Source organism: Diabrotica virgifera, chromosome 7 (genome assembly GCF_917563875.1).
Source record: "Diabrotica virgifera virgifera chromosome 7, PGI_DIABVI_V3a".
In the NCBI taxonomy this organism is placed as follows: Eukaryota; Metazoa; Arthropoda; class Insecta; order Coleoptera; family Chrysomelidae; genus Diabrotica; species Diabrotica virgifera.
The window spans coordinates 144,008,447-144,028,001 of record NC_065449.1 but is presented as its reverse complement, the minus strand read 5'-3'; the positions used below and the strand labels follow the sequence as shown (position 1 = coordinate 144,028,001).

Genomic DNA, 19,555 nt, shown 5'->3' with positions numbered 1-19,555 from the left:
TCTAGAGAAGCTGCATCGCATATGCAATAATTCATCGAGTGGTATTCTCAACAAGAAGAAGCCAATAAAGTAGATTGCATGATCTTATGCCGATTAAGAAATTCAGCCGTCGCAAAATATGAAGCAGCAGTAAAACAAACACAAATTTCAGAATATTTTAAATTGATTCGATTGTATGAACACAAATCCCTCTTATATTGTCAAACAAACCATACAAATGAAATTTGAGAGTTGTACTATGAATTTTTATTTTTTTTTAATGTTCTGTTAACCGTCTTTTCGATTATCCGTCATACCCTTGGTCCGGTGCCCTGACAGATAATCGAGGTTCTACTGTAATAATATTAATGTCCGACTCGTATATTATTTGACAAATAATGACATGATTTTGAAGTCAGTTTGATAAATAATGACATGATTTCGAAGTCAGTTAAGTATGATATAATGCCCTAGGCTCTAGGGCATTATTTTGAAAAATTACGCCCTAGGGTATTAAATTTAAATAACTAGTTAAATACTGTCAAGTTGACAAATAACAACCCAAGTAAAACTATGGTTACCACAATTACGTTACGACTATTGCTGGTAAATGTACTTATTTGAAAACTAATTAATTCAAAATTCCTTCAATTTTTTGCCTATAAAAAATAATTTAGTCGGACATTAAATGTTGAAGGCACCACGGGTATTAACGATAATATCGCTTTCAGTCAACTTATTTCCCTCAGGCCAAAGGCCCTCGGTATATACACCATTGACCTCAAGTGTTATTATCCTTATAATACCCTTGGTACCTTAACTATAATCTCACAATCAGCCCATAGAAGGTGTCAAACAAATAAAATATTTGGGAATCATACTTGATAATTTATTAACAATTAAACGATTACTTTATTGATTACAGTTAATTTATTTAATAGAAATTAAGGTAATAATAATAATAATGTTTATTCAAAAATAATCAAATATAAAATCTTCCTGAGACTAAAAACATATTTAAGTGTATAATTAATAAGAATTAACATAGGAAGCCACAAGGAAATAAATCTGCACGTAGCTATAGCCCAAAGTAACTCCTGTTATTTATCCAAATCTTTACTAGTCAAACACATTTGTTTTGATATTCCAGCAGTTTCTTCTTTTTATACCTTTTAAATATCTGGTGGTTGTTCCTAAAACAAAGACATAAATAAAAATTCTACATTGTGTACCATAAAAAAATCATAAAAATGTGGAAAGTATCACAAGAATAAAGAAAAGTCCCAGATATAAAATTCACTATTAAAATAAAAATAGTAAATAATTATTTATATCTGACACTTTTCTTATTGGAACTTCTTTCTGGTAACATCCTTAATCTCTGACTTTTACAATTTATAAGATAAGACATGATGAATAAAGAAAGGGAAAAGGACTCTGCAGTATACAGTTACATTCTGCTTTCATTAATCTAGAAAAAAGATCAGAAAGATAATTCAAAGTCCGAAATTGTAAAAGTCAAAAAGAGATTAAGGATGTACCAGAAAGGGGTTCAAATAAGAAAAGTTTCAGATTTAAATAATTATTTACTATTTTAATAGTGAATTTTGTATCTGGGACTTTTCTCTTTTCTTTAAGAGATATCGCTGAAGCATCCTAATAGTAGATAACTATTTTTGAAATTCCACTTAAATAGACAATTTGATTTCGTTTTGATGCAGAGGTGTGCAGGCAGCTCCACTGGGGACGCCGTAAGGCAGAAACAACTGTCTGGAGATTGTGTATCGCCTCTGGATCGAAAGGAAACATAAACTGTCTCTTCACTATCACAAGAGTATTTTAATATTTTTATTGAATAAAAGTAGTCAAAAAAAAAGGACTAGTTGGTGGAGCGAAGAGATAAAAATAGCTGTGAAAGAAAAGAAAGTACCATGGAGAGCTTATCTAGAAAATAACAGTTAATAAGCAAGGAAGCTTGTGAAAGAAAAAGTTAAAAAAGCTAAATTGGAACAGTGGGAGAGATTTGGAGAAAAGATGGAGCAAGACAGTAGTAGGACAAACCAAAAATTGTTCTATTAAGGTCTGAAAAAATGAGAGGTAAATCAGGTAGTACTGTCGTGCAAATAAAAAAAAATAAAATGGAGAAACACTTACCCAACCACAAGATATAGTTAATAGATGGAGTAAATATTCCAAAGAGTTGAGTAATGAAATAACCATGGAAGAATTAACGGAAGCCATTGCAAAAATGAAAAATGGTAGTGGCAGGAATAGATAATATCAAAACACGATTGTTGAAATATATGGGGGAATCTGCATTACACTACTTACACAAATTACTGATAACAATTTGGAAACAGAAACGCATCCCAGAAGATTGGGCAACAGCAGTAATGGCACTTCTGGTATAGAAGGGAGGTAAAAAAGTAATGTTCAAATTATCGAGGTATTTTCATGCTAAGTGTACTGGCTAAGATTTATGAATGAACACTGGAGATGAGACTGAGAAAGAAAGTGGAACATCAACTAGACGATGCATAAAAAGGTTTCTGACTGGGCACAGTGTCCAAGATCATATCTTTACTATAAGACAATGGAAAAAGCCTTTGACAAGGTACCCGGACATCACATTTGGAAAGTGCTTGAACTGTTCGATGTTGGAGGAGAACTAATTGATGCAAGTAAAATTTATGTACTGGAACATTGTGCGAGCATTAAACTGTGAATCAAACAAATTTGCTAATACACAAGGAGTAAGGCAAGGTGGAGTTTTAAGCTCACTGCTATTCATTATATTATATATATGAATGAACCAATAAAAAAAATGCAGTAGAGTCCCGAAAATTAGATTTAGGTTACCATTGATTAAAAAGTATAACTCTGAGTAAATGTGTATCTGCAGATGACATTGCATTGATACCAAGTTCAGAGAAATCTTTACAAAGCAACCTAAATTTATAGACGAGAGAACTTGCAGACAAAGGAATGAAAATAAAATTAGCAAAGACTAAAACTTTACTTATTTCCAAGACACTGAGAGAAATCCATATAAACCTAGACGGAAATTTAGTAGAACATATGAATGATTTTGAATATTTATAAACTATAATAGACAAAAAATGCAAAAAAAAAATGAACAACAGAATTGCTAAAACATCACGATTATATCACTCCCTCACTACAGGTTTCATTAGCAAAAGAGAAATTAGTGAGAAGACAAAAGGGACAGTATATTATATACCTCCCTTCTCTGCTTCATGGAAGTGAAACATGGCTGGCTTTCCTAATAATTAAGCTTGAATTATCACATCTTTATTATTATTGTAGACATTTAAAATCCTTATTAATTGAATTACATTAAACTTACCACTTATAAAATGTTTACTTTTCATATTTTAATTTTAGTTCCCTTATATCTGTTCTTCTTGTGGCTTTTATCCATTGTCCCCGGCTTTGTTTGGATAATTCATTTAAATGTATTGCATGGGGAGCCTTGGGAACAGTACAAAATAAGACTTTTCCCTGTCTGCCCTACTCCCACAATTTACAACAATACAAGTTACATGTATAAGCTTCCCAAGAAAGAAAAACTGATAACTGCTATGGACTAATTCAGTTCTGTAGGCGATAAACTACTTTATATTTGATTTCGCTGCACAATCGACAATAAAAACAAACAGGATATTCTTTACAAATGTAAATATTAGGATTAGGTTATGTTATGTTATGTGCCCCCAGTTAGGCCATATTCGGAAGTTCCTTGTCCCTTTGCTTGATTGGCACACCGATAATTTTCGTTTAATACTGTCCGCTGTCATGAGCCGCTGTCACATTGTCACATCCGCTGTCATTTTACACTCAAATGTCCATAGAATTTCGTACACTTACACTCAAAAGTGTAACACTAAAAAACAAAGGAACAGACCTATTATCATAGACAGAGCACGACAGAGTGTCATTCAGAGCGAAGTGACGACACCATCTTTTTTATTTGGATTAGTGCTGTTTCACTCTTATGCATAAGGTTTGTTCCAACACGACCGAGAACCGTCACGAAACGGTAATGCTCCTGCGCAGTAAACAAAATCCGTTCCAACAAAAATATGATCGTCATCGGATCGTCCTTCCCACTGTTCCAACAAGAATTGTGATCTTTCGGTGACGGTTTCGTGATGATCATTTCAGTAATCGGGCAAACGCATAATGTGCTGGTTGGACTGATTTGCACACTAGGACTTAATTCTTTAAAGTTTTTGAGCCTTTGATCGACTAAAAGCACACAAGCTGTCACCAATAAAAATGACAAATATATGATTACCGTCATGGGACGATAACTGGGCGATACAATTACGAACATGCGCACAACAAACGGTACAAGTAGTTTCGTGACGGTTTCTGGACCGTCCAAAAGTTCATGTTGGAACAAACCTATAGTAAAGCTGCGACAGTTGTCCTCCCCTTCCGTGCATATACTCACACTAATGTCATCTTAGTTTCTCGATAAAATGCGCTAGAAAGAGATACCGCAAACCAGTCCATGAGATCTTGTCGTCAGGAAGCGCGGAGGGTAGGCTCACTCTATGTTAATACCAGTGATGTGGGAGAGAGGGGATACGACATAAGGGATGATTTTGTATTTACTAGATGGGACCACTTGATTTGACACTTTTTGCTACATCCAATATGGCGACGGGAAGGTTTTTATACATGGAATGTGTTATTAATATTAGTAATTAAAATTATTAATTATTTATATATTTATGTAATATAATATAATTTTGTAATTATATATTTTATATAGAGCAGAATAAACTACCAAAGAGTTGTTCCGCCATATTGGATGGAGCGTTTTTGCGAGTGAAACCGAGCCCATCTACTTCACCGTATGCCGCATCCCCTTCCTCCCACATCACTGGTTAATACATATATACCTCTATGGTTTTCATGGAACTATCGTCCAGAGACATGTTAACCGTAGACAAGGCATACAAAAAAGCGTAACGCGCGGGCAGTCGATCGGTGGTCTATCTATCTCTTTTTACTAAGCGATACCGCTCATATGACGGACAAAGATGACTAGACCACTCAAAATGAATATTAACCAATGACGTCCGTGATATCGGCGTTGGCGTTACACCTCGATGCACAGAGCGACCCATAGATAGCCTAATCTACAGGTTATTATATTTATGTTATCGTCGTTCTAATGGACCGTGAAGGCCCCGTCTCACCATCAAATAATTGACAGTTATTTGATCAAACTTGACAGTTAGTGACACAAAGTGACAGTTAGTATGTATAGTTTGTGTCACTAGTCAAGTTTGACTGTCAAGTTTGATCAAATAACTGTCAATTATTTGATGGTGAGACGGGGCCTTGACATGATACTATTAATCGTGCAAGTTCGGAAAAGCGACACCTGGTTTCTACGCTCTGCACTTTTATTCGCACTTTTAATTATATTGGCCAATCATATGGTCCTGGTTACTGGATAATTGTCAAGGCCATAGTCCAAAAAAAATAATAAGAAGAAAAAATAAGATTTAGGTTATGTTATTAAAACGTAAACAATTGTATGTAGTAAATAAAATTAGTTATAGTACTGCAAGCAAAATAAAATTAATTAAATTTACCTTTATATAATAATTGCATATCATATCAATATTGTGGAGCAATATATAATTTTTGTCCTTCAATGAAAGTAGTTATGAAATGTACGTCAATTTGACAATTTCAATTGACATGAATTATTTAAGAAAGTTGCAATATTTCTCCGCTATTTGCGTACGATCATTTCGCGTATCCCTTCCAAGTACTTGCACACCGCGAATAACGCCCGGTTTCATAATCAACTTCAAGTGAACATTAACTCTAAAGTTCACTTTAACGTTGACATTTACGCCCGGTTTCATAATCAACTTAAAGTGAACATTTACTAAAGTTCACTTTAACGTTTACATTTACCCATATGAATTGCATTGATAAAAGTACCAACTCAAAATTTAAAGTCCACTTTAACCGGGCGTAAATAACGAGATAGTATCTTCCCGTAGCGCAAATACGTCTGAGTTCGCGCATGATGACGTAACTGGAGATCGGAAATTTATTTTGAATTCTTGTTAAAGTTAAATGGGATTTGTATGCATTCTGTGATGAAATTATTCAATTAGCAAAATAACATTAAACTTCAATGTATTCGAAAAAAATTTAGTGTCGAGATTCCTGTCAAAATAATTGTCAAAAAGATAATATATAAAATACACTAGCTTACAACCGCGAACAATTCAAACTAATCGGACATTACGAATGATTACGAACCATTACGAACTTGTGGATCTCCACTTACGTCACGACTTCCAGATGTGCAATATATTATGGTGATATTATCTTGTTATTAAGTATCATGGACCGTGATTATGGAGACCTACACAAAGGAGAGGAACCGAGATAGGACGACCTTGAAATTTGTGTATCACGATTTTGCCTGTTTGCTTGGTTTGTCACTAGCGCGGCGCGCGGCGTTGGCGTAGATATAGGCATGATACTATAAATAACTTTATTTATAGTATCATGGAGATAGGTGCTAGTTTTACATTGGAGTAAATGTGAAAATTTCGAAAATAATTAATTATTCGTAGTTAATATAAGATTACTGGTTTCGGTGGTTAACATTATTTAAATATGAGTGCCAAGAAAGCTTACACTAAAAGAACTTGCTTCGTACCGGGATTTATATCGAGTTATCGTTCCGATAAAAAATTCAAAAGGAAACTTAACGAAGTTAAAACCCGCTTTACACCAATAATAAATTGTTCAAGAAATTGGCGAATTTATTCAAGGCCAAATTTGGCGTGTACAAAATGTATGGTTTGTGGTACAAAACACAATTTGACATTCATTTTTACCCACAGATCACCTAAACTGTTCTGTGATTTTATTGTGAATTAAAAGAAAATGAAGAAATTTCACGAAATAGAACAAAGGACATGTTTTATTTCGTCAAATTTCTTTATTATCTTTTTATTCACTGCAAAATTGGACATAAAATTGGTTTTTGGTACACGTCAAATACGACCTTGAAGAAGTTGGTCAATTTCTTCATAAATTTATTGTTGGTGTAAAGCGGCTATAATACAAGACTTTTCATAAAGATTTTTGTATGTTATTTCCTTCGGTGTAAATAAAATTTGTGTTTATCCTATTCACCCCGTGCGTCTCCCCACTATTTACAGTCACGTGACACGCTGTCAGATTTTGTAAGGACGTTTTAACATTGAGTCTTATGGGATTATTTTGTTACACTTGAATATTTTATTTTGTAGTGATAATAACCGAATACAATTTTTAGAATTCATTAGTTATTAATTTATAGTGTAATTTATAGTGCAACAAAAATATTTTGTTTTTCGTTAATAAGGATTTATTGACATAAACTGCGATAGTGAGGTTATGTATACATAATCAAACTGGAAATCAATATTGGAAAATGAAGAATTTATATCAAATTAAGCGCGTTTTTATTTTCTGTTTATATTAAATACATAATATCACTAGCGTGGCACGGCACTTTTTTTAAATGTCCCATTTAAACATATCCAAAGCGTCCTTAAAAACTTTCAAAAAACCGCCAACATGAGCAGGTCGGTCGATTTTGCTTTGACACTTTGTTAACGCTCAGAGCGAATTATTGGTTTTTATTTTAACCTGAAAATTATAATTGTTACAAATGTTATAAAACTGACTTGACTTTTCTATGATCTTTTAGGCACTAATGTTTAGTTTTAGTTGACTATTTATTTTTAATAACTTACTTCTAAACAAATGAAAAACACTGAATTTATATCTTTTATTTTAAAATACTACGATATTTAATTTATTTATTACACCAAATCTACTAATTTATCTAATTACAAATTCAAAAATACCACGCCCGTTACATATCAAAGTACACCGACGATTTCAAATTCACAACTGACTTACTAATTCCAAAAACCCCTATTTATACATTATTACAATGTTCCAGAATAAGAAAGATGATTACGGAAGAATTCATCTTATTCTAGAATAACAATCGAAGGGTTATTTACATAAATATCAAATAAGCATTTTTTAGAATGAAAAAGAAATATCGAGGTGTGTACCTGTTAAAAAGGTCCCCCTTTTAAATACATTCACAAACACATAAATCAAGTAATAATGAAAACTTCTAAAAAGGTTCCTCGTCGTAAATCAGCCTCAAAGTGATTTATGGGCTGGGGACAAAACCAGTTGACGGTCAGCACCTTCGCAACATTGCCCCCTCGTTAAAAGATGGTTCCTCCTGGAACCTTGTCGGGACTCGAACAGTGGCGGATCCAGGGGGGGCGATGGGGGCGATCAGCCCCCCTCTCAAACCAAGTGAGTAGCTGAGATGAAAAATTCGCTCGTTACCAAAAATTAAAAATTTGAGATAGTTGTAGATTCTGACACGTATGGCTGCCCTTTATACACCCCAAAGTGTAGCAAAACGTGCTCGTTTCTCTTGATTTTGACTGTATAAACTAAGTAGCTAAGAGTTGGTATCAAAACTAGTTCGTTCTATGGATAAGTTAGTTGCAAAACTATCTCATTGCATACTCTGCTGCAAAACTCGCCCATATAAAATCGCTACAGTTGACCAAAAACAGCACCATATGCCATATGCCAAGTGATTGCTTCTTCTTCTTCTTATATTAGGCCTCTTGGCCTGTTCTTAACCGATTTTGAGCTTGTATTCGTAGCTGTGATGTTGACTGCCAGCTGTCAACGGTTTCTTGCCCGTTGGCTTCGAATCCCTGGCTATACGGGCTATTCTCTTGCTGTCCATTCTCGTCACATGCTGATTCCACTCTCGTCGTCTCTGTCTTCCCCACCGTACTATATCTTGTATGTTACAGATAGGATCTCTTATTCTGTCGTTCGGTATTATGTCTCTCAGTGTTTTCCCAGTTATTGACCTCAACGTTCTCATTTCTGATGTTCTCAGTATCCTCTTAGTTTCTGCTGTGTCACATCTTGTTTCTATCGCGTACGTCATGATCAGTCTTACACATGATTTGTATATGCGTACTTTCCCTTCCAGCCACACATCTTTGTTTCTCCAGATGACATCCCTCAGACATTCTGACACGTAATTGGCTTTATTTGCTTGCTTTCGGACGCTCTCTTTAACATCTCCATAACTACATATTTCGAATACCAGATATTGGAATCTCGAGACTTGTTCAATTAGTTCGTTGTTAATTACTAATTTGCAGCTTATAGGTTCCTTGACACTACCAGGGATTTTGTCTTAGCTGTTGATATTTTCGTGTTGTAGTTCTTCGCCACTGTATTGAAAGTTTGTGCCATTCGCTGTAGGTTATCCTCGTTATCGGAGATTAAGATTGCGTCGTAATCATAACAGAGTATTTTTATTTGTTTTTCTGCCATCTTATATCCTTTTCCAGTACCATTAATGTTTTCTATGATTTTGTCCATTACTAAATTAAAAAGCAATGGGCTCAATCTATCCCCTTGTCTGATTTCCGAGTTGATTTCTACTTCCAATGTTAGTTCATTCTCGACTTTTATTCTGGTTTTGTTCTTCGTATTAATGTCTTTAATTATCCTTATCATCTTGGTGGGCTGATTTTTTTCCTTTAGAAATCTTAGCACATCTTCCAATCTTACACAATCGAAGGCCTTAGCCATATCTATAAAGCACATAAATGCAGGTTTATTAGATTCCAGAGCTTTTTCAGCAATTTATGTGGCTATGAATATGGCATCTATTTTTCCGAAAACCTTGTTGTTCCTCACTAATTGTGTATTCTTCATTTATTTTTTTATGATGCGCAGCAAAAACCTCTGGAAACAGTACAACCAATCAGTGATTGACGACCTGCAGGTGAACTATTCTTGTTTCCTGTTTATTTTCAACTAATATTTTAATATTACATAGTTTCAAGCAGGGGCGTCATTTGGGCGTCCAGGGGGGCATTTGCCCCCCCTGGCCCTAAACAATGACTGAAATTTACAAAAAATACATCAATATTCATCATAACATCATATATAATGTATTGTATATATAGTGCTTGCCCCCCCCCCCAAACAAAATTTCAAATGACGCTCCTGGTTTCAAGACTCCAGCAACAGATGCTTGTTTGCAATGCATGCGTCTGAAATACCAAATAAAAACGATTCCTACAGGAGCCAGTAAGGTTAAAGATGGCTGAACATGCAGTTCATAAAATAAAGGCAAAGGCTTCTATTCTATGCTGAAAAAAGACGACGGGCCTTCTTTACTTAAACTTTCTTTTGTTTGTCAAAAAAACCTTGTGTTGCCACGTGTTCCAGACCAAGATGCCTATTATAGCAGGCAACTGTACCTCTACAAGTTTACCATCGGTGAGGGAAATTCTACTAGTGCTCAAAATCCTGGTTCGGTGTATGTTTATACATAATGTGAACACCAAAGATAACTATAAAGGGTCTACCAAAATAAACACAATGCTGTGATTGGAATGTTGTGCAAAAAAATTACTGTCACTTACACCGTGGTTCGACATTCCTTTATTCCTCCAGATAGAGTATTCGGGAGAATTGAATAAAAATTTTAAAAAAGGACACAATACTAAAACCTGGTGAACAATGGGATTTGTTTTCCCAATTTAGCACAATTAGAAAAGTTGGGACCCAGGTAGCCATTCAAGACTGGAGGTCAGTTGCTACAGTTGTAAAACCTCAAGGCCAACTCCACTTCAAATTTGCAGCTTCCAAAAGAACAATCGTAGAAAAAACTAATCAAAAGAATGTGACTGTGCAGGGCGAAATTAATTACAAGTGCACTCTAGGCGTCCAGAAACCAATCTTAAAAAAGAAAAGAAAATCAATAATATTATTCCAGCTGTACTTCCAAACAACGTCATGGTTGCAAAAGAAAAAATTTACGATGTAAAAAAATTCCGTAACACTCATTTTGTAAGAACTGGAGGACCTGCGACAATTTGCAGTTCTATGTCTTCATTGTGAATAAGAATGTTGAAGAAGGCGTAGAAGAAAAAATGAAGAAGATCACATTGATATAATAGAGGAACCTACTGGGCTCTCTATTTAATATTTTTTTGGCATTAATAATAATTACCATTACGTTTTTTTTAATAATATTATAATTATATTATTATATTTCAAAAATTTTCAAAAACTATCTACTATTTTTTTCTGTTTGGTTGGATTACAACTATTAACGTTGCATAATTTGTTTGTTCCTAGTAACTATTTCAATGCAAAGATTCATTGCAAAACTCGTTCGTTCTAACTTAATCTATTATTTTTCTATTAAAATATTGCTTCTGATTTTTTAAGTGTTAGTCTTAGTTTCTGTATCGCGACCAGCACTTAAAATATCGATGGTTAAGAGCGCAGATATAGTATGTCCAAATATCTTAATTGTTGAGGAGAACGTCTTGAAGTTTTCGCGTTACTTTTTGTTTGATACTGCTGATATACCGATATATCATAATGTTTGGGTAATAAGTTCGGGTATCATTATTAGCTTAATGTAGATATTTTTTAAAATATTATGTATTATTGGGTTAAAAAATATTTTTTTTGAAAATGTGTATGCACATACAACATAAGGCGCATGTTACTGCATGTCCGATCAAATAATATTTACAGCCATGATAAGTTTGATCGCGTGAGCACTAACATTGTATGTCCCAAAACATACTATGTTTGTACACTTCCAAACGGACATAAAATATCTGTGGAAGTCGGTTTTTAGTTCAAATGGGAAATACTATATTTTGGCAAGGCCGTTTAACCCATTTACAATCATTCTGGAGTTACAATAATTATGCAGAACATTCATATGACCCTACTGAATATTTTTATAATGTTATCTTAAAATCAGCAAAAAGTGGACATACTATATATGTGCTCTTAACCATCGATATATAATATTTTACAAGCACAATAATTCCTTTTACCTAAGTTAATTAGTCAGACACAATAAGTTTTTAACATTTCCTGAAAAACTCGTGTAAGGGTAATGAGTGAGTTTTGCATCTCAGCCAATCAAGCTATTTATTTTTTTTTTAATTACATAGGGTTTCCCAAAAGTAGCGGTACAGTCGAATATTTCGCAAAATGAACATCGAATCGAAAAACTGAAAAATACGTGTCTAATAATTTTCAAAAACCTATCGAATGACACCAAACATGACACCTCTCCAACTTTATAATCTTAAATAGAATAGAATCCCCAGTTTTTATTGTAGATTTGGATTCATTACGTAAAAGTAAGTAACTTTTATTCGAAATATTTTTTCGAATTGTAGATAGATGGCGCTATAATCGGAAAAAACGATTTATCGTGATACTCTAGGTAAATTATAGTAACGGTCTAATATCTCGAGAAATAAAATTCCAAATTAAAAACCGAAAAACAGGTATTTAATATTTTTTAAAAACCTATCCAATGTCACCAAACACGGACCCCCACTTCCCACTCTGGAGGTAGGGTGGGGGTAACTCTGAAATCTTATAGGAACCCCGGTTTTTTATTGCAGTTTTGGATTCCTCATGAAAGAAGAAGTAACATTTATTCGAAACACTTTTTAGAATTGTTGATAGATAATAAATCGTATTTTTCAGATTATAGCGCTATTTATCAACAATTCTAAAAAATGTTTCAAATAAATGTTACTTATTCTTTCATGAGGAATCCAAATCTGCAATAAAAATGGGGGTTCCTATTTAAGATTTTAAAGTTACCCCCACCCCACCTCCGGTGTTGGGAATGGGGGTCCTTATTTGGTGTCATTGGATAGGTTGGTGAAAAATATTAAATACGTGTTTTTTGGTTTTTGATTTAAAAGTGTATTTCTCGAGATATTAGACCATTTCTATAATTTACCTACGGTATCCCGATAAATGGTTTTTTCCGATTATGGCGCCATCTATCCACAATTCGAAAAAACGTTGCTTACTTTTACGTAAGGAATCCAAATCTGCAATAAAAACTGGGGGTTTCTATTTAAGATTTTAAAGTTACCCCCATCCCACCTCCACGGTATATAGAAATTTAGCTAATCGCCCCCCCCCTCTTAACGATGCTGGATCCGCCGCTGGACTCGAACTATATGCTGGTATCTGCAACTGGGCCCTCTTTTACAACTTCCAGTTGTATAAAAGTGACAAGGGACGGTCTTCGCTCCGCACCAGTAACTATGTGGATTGAAACAGACTAACACCTGGACTTTATTACCTCCATAGGCCCCCATGAACTCTTCAAACATGAGGTCAGATATTTCTCGAACTTGGTTTACTTCCACTTCTTCATCTATGTGGTGGTCTCCCTCGTACGACGCCAACCGGTTATGGTGGACTACCATCGGCTTTCCCCTAGGAATCTTGCTTATTCGGTAGATAACGTCATTCATTTTCTTGACAATGAGGTACACGGGCCTTCCCAGAACTGCTGCAACTTGGGAGAACAACCTGTTTGCTTCTTTGGATTATAAAGCCAGACTTTGTCATTCTCCTTTAAACATCCCTTCTCGGCTTGGGTATCGTATCGTTTCTTCATTCGGTCGCTAGCGATCTGAAGATGGGAACGGTTTAACTCGTGTATATCGTCCATTCTTTTTCGCAATTCATTCACATAATCCTCACCAGCCACATCTTCTCCAGGTCGACATCCAAACTCTAATCACAGGGTAGACGCATCTCGCGTCCAAATAGGACTTTTGCTGGTGTTTGTCCCGTTGATTAATTAACAGCAGAAGCAGATCTATAGGCCATTGAGAAGAACGGAACGTACTGTTCCCAGTCTGGCTGATGACACCATCTTTGTGAAATACTTGCCGACTGTCTTATTCATACGCTCCACCATTCCATCCGATTGCGGGTGATAGGCAGTGGTTCTTGTCTTCTTCATGCCTAGTCTATCACAGATTTCCTGAAATATATCGCTCTCAAAGTTCCTTCCTTGATCACTATGGATCTCCAGAGGCACTCCAAATCGGCTGATACAGTCTTTGATTAGCATATCTACAATGGTGGCGGCCTTCTGATCCGGCGTAGATCTCAACCCATTTCGTGAAGTAATCCATTGCAACCAACATGTATTTGCATCCATTTTCACTTTCTCGAAATGGCCCGGCAATATCCAAAGCTATTCTTTCAAACGGACTTCCAACATTATACTGTCTCATAAGAGCCTTTCTTTTCCGGTAAGGTCCGTTACTCGTAGCACAGGTAGTACATTTCTTGCACCAGTCCTTTACATCGTCGGAACTATTCATCCAATAAAATCGTTCCCGAATTCTCTGAAGGGTTTTCTTTACACCAAGTAAAAGGGCTATACGGGAACGGGCACACAAAAAAAATTTCCCTAGATCTACTGAAAAACTGGGCATTTCACAATATCTGGCATCAGCGCCTCCCATAAGAGCCTATGTGTTAGAGTGAGATAGAAAATCAATTTTCCCCAGATTCTGGGGAAATTAAAAAAAGTAAGGTCCATCTTCTTCTTCTTCAAATGCAAATCCACTAATGGATGTTGGCGATCACATTTTCCATTAACTCTCTGTTTCTTGCAATGTGTATCAGAGATTTATGTCGTTAATCCCTGTCCATTGCCTTATGTTTCGGAGCCAGGACATTTTCTTACGTCCTATTCCCCTCTTGCCTTCAATTTTACCCTGGATTATAAGTTAAAGGAACTGGTATTTTTCGTTTCGCATGATGTGACCCAAATATTCTTGATGTTTTCGAAAAGCTGACGTTCTTGGTTGATTCTTTATTCTTTTAAGGACATCCACATTTGTGACTTTCGCCGTCCATGGTATCTTTAGGATACGGCGATAAACCCATATTTCGAAGGCTTCTAATCTGTTTATATCCCTCGTTTTGAGTGTCCAGCCCTCTATGCCATATAGCAGCGCCGACCACACGTAGCATTTAGTAAACCTTAGTTTCAGTGTAAGGTCGAACTCTGAGCAGGTCAGTACCTTCCTGAATTTTACGAAAGCTTGTCGAGCTTGCTCAATGCGACATTTTACTTCCCTGTCCGATGCTGTCTTCAAAAAGCCACGTTCCTAGGTATTTGAATTTGCTCACTCTCTCAATGGACTTAGTATTCAGTGTTATGGTGGAGGTCCATCATTCTGGTCATTTTTTGAGCGTTTTGTGGTGGAGGCGCGAAGGCTCGTCCGATCGTGACGTGTGATGTAAAGGTGGAAAGGGGAGGGGGTAACGAACGTTAACACAAAAAACAAACGCAAAGACATTGCCAAAAGGGCACTATATCGTATCTCCCTTTCTATTGGTCGGATCGTGACGTAAGACGCCTCGTTGGAACGGGTAGGGGGTAACGAATACGATAGTACGATAGCATAAAAGCAATCACAAAGACATTACAAAAAGGGCATTTCAGCATATCTCCGTTGTTATTGGACCGATTGTCGCGTAAGGAGTCCCCCCCTCTTTCGTTGGAAAGAGGGGGGTAAGGAATATGTTAACACAAAACAAACTCAAAGATATTGCCTAAGCGGCACTATTTCATATCTCCGTTCCTATTGATCCGGTTTTAGCATATGAGACATCGAATGAATGGAGATTGGCTAACAGAGAAGAAACAAACATGACAACATTGCCAAAAGAGCACTCTATCATATCTTCGATGCTATTGGACCCATTTTAACGAGTCAAATTACTGGGGGATTAGATGTCGTCAAACAAATCGCCTAACCATGCTTCCTACCGGCTGCAACCTGTAAGTATGCCCAAGCCATCTAGCACCTATCCTATATGTATGTCATCCTCTCACACACACGAAACAATCCATGAATGATACAGGCGAGGTGTCGCTGAAAACGATATACCGTACGGCAGCGTGTAAGGTATTACTAGAAATAGAATATGATTAATCGAAGAACGTATACCATTCTTACAGTATGACCAAACCAACAAACATCCTCGATATAATCTTCTCTGATTGAGTACTACTGTACATGGATCTCCATCCAATCAAACACCTGCTCTTTACAAAGAACGGCGTATACCATACTTTCAGTATGACCAAACTAACAAACATTCTCGATATAATCTTCTCTGATTGAGTACTTCTGTAGACGGATCTCCCTCCAATCATACACCTGTTCTATACAAAGAACATATACCATTCTTATGGTGTGGCTAAACCAGCAAACATCCTATATACAAGTCTTTTCTGAAAATGCGTATTATTTTTATGTAAATTACTGAATACAGATGTATTGTGAGTTGCATACAATATTTTATCTACGGAAAGTCAGGTAGTATTTGTAATGTATGCCTCTTTAGGATTGTGGGACATTATATAACAAAGCTATTTACGATAGGTTTTATTAAGCTTTATAAAGATATGTAAATTAACATTGTTACTCTTGTTCACATGGAGTCCCTAACCTAAGTGTGTTGTCAATGTCTGGTTGTCATGTCACAGCTGTCACTTGTGGTTCCGTGTACCAAGTGCAACGTTGCCAAGTATATGCGTACATGAGAACCATACATAACACGTCCCCTTTAATAAAAACAAAATAAACTAAAAATAATTCACATAATATATCAAAGGTACATAAATAACAATAATTCACAAATATATCAATAGGTAAATCTATCAGGAGGGCGTATAACTCTACCACTTCTGGAGGTTTTCAAACCAGGTGAAGTACTGTATGATGTAGAAGGTATATTAATGTCATTGATGGGTGATGTTCTATTAGATGTTGAAGGTACATCAATATCTTTGATAGTCTTATTTGTTTTAAAGTCTCTTGTATCATCGGGTACATCTGGACAAAGAACTGTTCTCGTATTTCCCATACTTGTCCTTCCAGTAGTCACAATATCATTTTCATGACTAGCTTTCACGTATGCTTGCTCACAATTTTCATAAGCATGTTGCTGTGCTTCTGACCGTACAGGTCTAAGATAGTGTCTATTACGTCTATAATCAGTATCATTTACTTTAACCACGTAATCCCTTGATCCTTTCTTTGCCACAACCACTCCAGGGTTCCATTTCCTTTTCTTTTCTTGAAGTAAAATTTGTTGTCCAGATTTTAATTCTGGTAACCTGTTTGTTCCTTTGTCATAATAGTGTTTTTGTTTTCTTTGATTTTCTCTCAATTGTGTAAAATATCTTTTATTGGAATGTCTGGGCTTTAGAAATTCCATACTGACTGGCAAGTTGGTTCTGAAATTTCTTCCAGTTAGCAACACACAAGGAGCAGGTAAATTTTGTTTTGGAGTGGTATTATAATCTAATACAGCTAGAAATGGATCTTTCTTAGTTTGTACAGATTTTAAAAACAAGTTTTTTATTGTTTGTATTGTTCTTTCCACCATGCCATTGCTACGAGGATATTGTGGACTTGATGTTGTTACTTCAATATTATACATACGGACAAAATTTAAAAATTCATGAGAACTGAATGGAGGACCATTATCAGAAAATATTTCACAAGGCAGTCCATTAATAGCAAACATATTTTTTAATTGTGTTACAACACTGCTAGCCGTTTTGTTCATTAGTTTGTTAACAATTGCAAACTTCGAAAAATAATCAACCACAACTAAAAAGTCTTGTGAGGCTACTGTCATAAAATCAATACCAATTTTTTGCCAAGGTATTTCAGGTACATCATGTGATTTTAATGGCTCCCTATTGTTGCTCTTATAGCTCATTTGACAAGTCAGACAGTTCAGAACAATGTTTTCTATATCCTTCATCAATCCCGGATAATAAATTGCTTCTTGAGCCTTTTTCTTACATGATACTACACCCTGATGAGACTGATGTATAACATCAAGAAATTCACCCTTCAATTCTTCAGGAATAATTAACCTTTTTTTATAAAACAATACATTCTTTAATAAATATATATCATGTCTATCAGACCAGAATTTTTTCACCTCAGAAGGTACAGAGCTTTTATGCTCAGGCCACCCATTTAAAACATAATATTTAACTTTTTGTAAAGATGGGTCAGTATCAATTGCATTTTGTAATCTTTTTTCATTTTCTTTTGATGTTGCTACAATAGAATACACTTTCAAATTATTTTCATCATCTATAAAATTAGTATTTATGGTTTTATTCAAAGGATCTCTACTTAAATTGTCAGGAACTTTGAGATTCTTACCAGGAACATATTTGAGTGAAAATTTATATCTCATTAATTGCATTGCCAGTCTTTGAATCCTAGGTGACATTTCATCTAAAGGTTTTTTTAACAAACCTAAAAGAGGTCTGTGATCTGTCTCTATTTCAAAATCTATGCCATAAAGATAGAATGAAAATCTTTCACATCCATACACTATACCAAGAAGCTCCTTTTCAATGTGGTTATATCTCCTTTGGGTTGGAGTTAATGACACTGATGCAAATTCAATTGGAAACCCATCTTGCGAGACCATGGCCCCTAAACCATATGGGCTGGCATCAACAGAGAGTATGGTCTTTTTGTCAGGGTTAAAATAACGCAAAGTAGTGGCTGAAGCCACAAGATTCTTTAATTTATCAAAACATGCCTGTTCATTATGTCCCCAATGCCACTCATTTTTACTTGAAAGTAAACATCTTAGAGGACTAGTGTGTTCTGAAAGGTTTGGTATAAATTTTGCAAGATATACTATGGTTCCCAAAAAACGTTGTAATTCTTTTCGATTACTTGGTGGTGTCATTTTTGTAATAGCTTCTGTTTTATCATGATCAGGTGAAATGCCAATATTACTAATCTGATGACCTAAAAATGTTACTTTTGTTTGACAAAATTTAGATTTCTCTAAATTCAAAGTTAAGCCACTCTGTTTAATTTTTTCTAAAACACATTTCAAATTTTTATCATGTTCACTTTTAGAACAACCAAAAACCAAAATATCATCAAAATACGTTATTGTTCCTGATACACTATCTAAAAGTTCAGACATATATTTTTGAAAAATTTCAGGTGCACAGGTAAGGCCATATGGTAATCTCAGATATCTATAACGACCAAAAGGTGTAGTAAAAGTACATAAAAGTGAACTTTCATAATTCAAAGGCAACTGAAGAAAAGCAGATGATGCATCTAATAATGTGAAATAATTAGCCCCTGAAAGCTTAGCAAATAAAGTATCTTGAGTAGGAATTGGAAACCTTTCTCTTTTAACATATTTATTTAGATACACAGGATCCATACATATTCTAATATCAGATCCCTTATTTTTCGGAACAACTACAATAGGGTTTTGCCATTCTGTGGGTTCACTAACTGGTACAATAAGGTTTTTACGTACCATATCATCAAGTTTATTTTTAACTTGGCTCCTTATAGCCAGTGGAATTTTTCGTGTCCCACTTATGAATGGCACTGCATCACTAGATAAAGTTATATTAAAATACCTGTTGACCTTTCCTACACCTGAAAAAATGCTCTTATAACTATTTATAATATGATTTGTTTCATTGTCTATCATACTAACACTAGGCTGATCACAAACAATTTTAAAGTCTCTTGCTGCCTTTAGGCCTAATAGAGATTTT

General features: G+C 35.2%; 1 long non-coding RNA gene across 1 annotated transcript; it reads right to left on the bottom strand.

Annotated features, from left to right (window-relative positions):
* Positions 1-932: 932 nt before the first annotated feature.
* On the bottom strand, positions 933-3,910 carry LOC126887782 (uncharacterized). Its single transcript, XR_007699201.1, has 2 exons — positions 3,347-3,910; positions 933-1,172 (listed from the first exon to the last, which is right to left on the bottom strand). It is a non-coding gene; the product is annotated as an uncharacterized LOC126887782 (long non-coding RNA).
* Between the last annotated feature and the right edge of the window lie 15,645 nt (positions 3,911-19,555).